At 39.1% G+C, this 4,478-nt stretch overlaps 1 long non-coding RNA gene across 1 annotated transcript; it reads right to left on the bottom strand.

The window, feature by feature from the left end:
* Positions 1–1,013: 1,013 nt before the first annotated feature.
* Positions 1,014–3,553, bottom strand: LOC112723921 (uncharacterized). The gene is made up of 4 exons (XR_003163229.2): positions 3,430–3,553; positions 3,281–3,336; positions 3,071–3,202; positions 1,014–1,088 (listed from the first exon to the last, which is right to left on the bottom strand). It is a non-coding gene; the product is annotated as an uncharacterized lncRNA (long non-coding RNA).
* Positions 3,554–4,478: the final 925 nt, after the last annotated feature.

Here is a 4,478-nt window from a genome sequence, read left to right as displayed (position 1 = left end):
AAGTGACATTTTTCAAAATTCAAGACAAGGTTAGTGTCAACACATCTAGCTAAGACTTTAGCCAAGTTCTCTAAGCAACAATCAAATGAAGTTCCATAAACACTGAAGTCATCCATAAAGACTTGCAGACAATTCTCCATTAGATCGGAAAAGATACTGGTCATACACCGCTGAAAAGTAGCAAGTGCATTACATAGTCCAAATGGCATCCTTTTGTAGGAAAAGGTGCCAAAAGGGCAAGTAAATGTTGTCTTTTCCTGATCTTCAGGAGCAATGTGAATCTGGAAGTAACCAGTGAATCCATCAAGAAAGCAATAATGGGATTTACCCGCCAAATGGTCCAACATCTGATCGATAAAGGGCAAAGGATAGTGGTCCTTTCTTGTAGCGGCGTTCAATCTTCTATAATCGATGCACACTCACCATACATTTTGTACTCTCTTGGTGACCACTTCACCATCATCCTTCTTAACCGCAGTGATACCCGATTTCTTGGGAACAACCTGGACCGGACTCACCCACTCACTGTCAGAAATTGGGTATATGATACCCGCATCAAGAAGTCTAGTGACCTCCTTCTTTACAACATCAAGGAAGGTCGGATTGAGCCTTCTTTGCGGTTGCCTATGTAACACCCTAATTAGCCTAAGCCTTACCTCGCGTCGTAAAGCCAAGGTCAATCAGAGATTACGACAGTTCTAAACTCATACATAATAGTATAATCTAGAAGCCCGATGAAAGATATAGCTCAAAAATAGAATTTCGAAGCACAAACGTACTAACAGAGTTACTAGCTTAAGGCATAAGAAACAGAGAAGATATAACAAAAGATAAGTATATAATATCATAGGGAACTAGTCACGACTCGCGGAGTTTAAGCTGGCTAGCCATATACTGATATACAAAACCATACAGTGAAAACAGCTTATACAAGTTTTGTTCTCTCAAATACATGCCTCTAGGCAAAACAAAATAAAAAAGGAGAGATGTATAAACAAAATAAACTAAAAAGAACTCCAAAATGATCCAAGATTCTCCGCTCCTGTCACCAACCAAAGCAACTCACCGAGGTGGGTTGCGACCTGCATCTGAAAAACACAACAACAATATGGTATGAGAACCGGCGGTTCTCAGTATGGTAACAGTTCCCAGTGATATAGGATATAAGACCCCGGGACACCAAAGGCAATCCTAAGATTCATATCAATCACAAGATTCAACTTAAAGCATTCTAAAACATTTAAGCATAATATACCAACTTGACTTAAATAAACCAGGTTATCTATCTTAAGGGATTTCTATTCTAACCAAATACCGCTGTCCCACAGCCTTCACCAACCGATCCTCCATGCGATCCCATCGCCACCGCCTTCCGAACCTCCTCAATCCCAGCAGAAAACACAGATAATGTTCAAAGCAAGTAAAGAACAAGTAGTAGCATATATGGCAAATAATTCAGATAGCAAGTAAGCATGTTATTCAATTAGGCAAACCATTACAAGTAAACAAAGCATACAAGCAGATAGGAAATGCATATGATGAATGCCTGCCCTACTGGCTGTGATATCACATTGTCGGTTCAACTGTCAGCCCGACACATCTCCATGGAGACGTCGCCCTTCGGATTTCTCATATGGGAACCCCCGAGATATAGTGCCCGGATCACTGTCCAGGTACTGGCTCTTGCTCGCCCTATAGATCCGAAGGGATGCGAGTGAGATATTCTTGCCTCAGACCTCACATCTCAACGTAAGCGGGATTAACCACCGTCCTTACGCCGCCGCCGCTACCTCGACAGGTGGGATTAACCACCGTCCCTGCCAGGCGCATAGCGTCTCAAAATATCATGTAAAAATATTCTTTCAATGGTTTTCAAAAGTATTTTCAGCATACATAGATCCATCACTTCAATCCGAGTCCCCGACTCATCTCAACCACTGTCCCTTTATAACTTAGTTTCCAAATACCAAAAGTCTATCATTCCTCATCTCATATACCAATCATCCTTCACCTAACGTCAAACCATTCTCAGCACGCCAGAAACCTAGGCCTCCGTTTTCTAATTTACCTTAAAATCATGTACTAGAGCCCTTAATTTATATCCCATGTTCTAATACTCAAAACTAGGTCCAAACGTCTTAAAATGCTGTTATAGAAGCTTACAACCTTGTTGAAAAGGCAAAATAGTTGAAAACAAATAAATTTTTGAGAAACAGGACGTGTGCACACGCACATATCAGAAGTAATGAAATTCTGCAACTTTGAAAAATTTCAGATTTTTAACACCAACTTTGAATAATCATAACTTCCTCTACCAAATTCCAATTTTTTACAAACTTTATATCGATTCGAACAGTTTTCAATAAGCTTTAATGCTAAACTAATTTCAATAGATTTTGAAAACTAAGGCATAAGTTATGATTAGACAAAGTTCACCAAAAGTCAACTTTTACCAAGACTCACAAAAATCTCAATTTACCAACTTTCATAACCCAATCCAACCAAAACCACATCAATTCTATCACATATCAGAATTTACCATTTTCCATATCCAATTTACCATTCCACCATATATAATCATCAATTCTCACTATCAAATACATAATAATACCCTCACTAACCATCATCATTATTAATTTCAACATCAAACTCCAACATCATACTATCAACATCAATATAACCATTTATCAACAATCCCAACACTCACCTTCAATTATCAAAAATATCAATATTTATCATCCATTATCAACCACATCAACAAACCCTCATCAACAACAATAAATCATACATCCCTCATCAACCTGTATAATCATTAAATTCCAACAGCATCATTATTCATCATCAATCATTAAATACCAACAACCTCATCAACAACACTAATCATCAATACTCATTAACACCAACAATTCTCCATAATCATCCTTAATCACAATATTCCAAGGATACCAACAATTAACATCAATTTACACATAATCATTCATACACCAACAACATTCAATCCTATCTTAGGGTCAACTAGCCTAAGTGTCCATGAATATTATATACTACATAGAGGAAACCGAAACCATACCTTGGCCGATTCCCTTTATGCACCCAAACTCAAAATGAGCACCAACAAGCTTCCAACCACAATCCAAGCTTTCAAATCCACTCCAACAAGCACAAATAAGTTCCAAAAGCTCCCAAAGCCACAATAATCAAACTATATACATATAAATCACCACAAATCAACCTAGGGTTCAACATAAGCATAATCTCACAAGGGTTTAAGAGCTTTTACCTTTCCCAACAGATTTGATAACACAAATCCAAAGCTAAGCAAGGATTAGAGCAAACCTAAACATCCAAAATCATAAAAACCCATTTAACCCAAAACTCTAATAAAATCCGAAATTTTGAAGAGAGAAACTGGGAAGATTTCGTGATTACCTTGAGGGTTTCTTGGGTGGGTTTTGTAGAGCTCTTCACAAGGAACGCGTAGCCGCAAACGGTGCGGCGATCGGAGCTCCGTAGCTCAAGATATGAGCTTGGGAAGTTTGAAGTGAATAGTAACAATGGTGAAAAGCTCTCACCTCTCTCCTCACTTCAGCTGCTGTTGTATTTAGGTTATGAGGATGAAAGTGGCTGAAATGGGTTCATTTAAGCATATTTATATGTTGGGCTTGGGCCCAACTTGGGCCCGGTCCAACCCGTTAGCGTTTTTAGCCCGTTTGGCCTAACTTCGGGCCAAATCTTTAAAATTAAAGTCCGATTTTCCATTTCTAATGTTTTTCTAAGGTTTTTTGACGGTTTTCACTTTTCTCATGCGGTACCAGGCAGACTTGAACCGGTTCAACCGGTTCAACTGTCGGTTCGCAATTTTTCACAGTTTTTCGTAGAAAGCACATTTTCTGACTCAGAAAGACTCACTGAGTCCAAAAATCACCTTTAAATCCCCAAATTCTCTCTCTAACTTTTTGGAATCTAATTTGGGCAATTAATCACTTAATTAACCGGTTGATTAGTTGCGGTTCTTACAGCCTAACCGGCCTAGCTCCCTCTTGGAGAAATATACAATGCATGCACTTGCGAGGGTTAATCCCCACAATATCAGCTAGGCTCCAACCAATTGCCTTCTTGTACTTTCTTAGGACATCTAGGAGCTTTTCTTCTTCCTCACTAGAAAGCTCACTAGCAATAATGACTGGAAACTTTTGGTTGTCCTCTAAGAAAGCATACTTCAAATGAGATGGAAGAGGCTTCAATTCACTCTTTGCCTCAAGCTGAGGTTCCTTTTCATCAAGCTCACGGAGTTCATTCTCAACAACTTTCTCATGTTCATCCTCTTGGTCATCCGTCTCTTCAACAATAAGGTAGCATAGCTTGTTGTGGTCTTCTTCTTGCACTTCCGCTACCACTTCATCGATTACATCACATCGGAGAACAGAATGCTCTTCAGGAGGATGCTTCATGGCTTCTTCCAAATTGAACTTGATAGT

Source organism: Arachis hypogaea, chromosome 11 (genome assembly GCF_003086295.3).
Source record: "Arachis hypogaea cultivar Tifrunner chromosome 11, arahy.Tifrunner.gnm2.J5K5, whole genome shotgun sequence".
Taxonomy (NCBI): Eukaryota; Viridiplantae; Streptophyta; class Magnoliopsida; order Fabales; family Fabaceae; genus Arachis; species Arachis hypogaea.
Note: the sequence above shows the minus strand (reverse complement) of the source record. Positions and strands in the feature narration are given on the sequence as shown.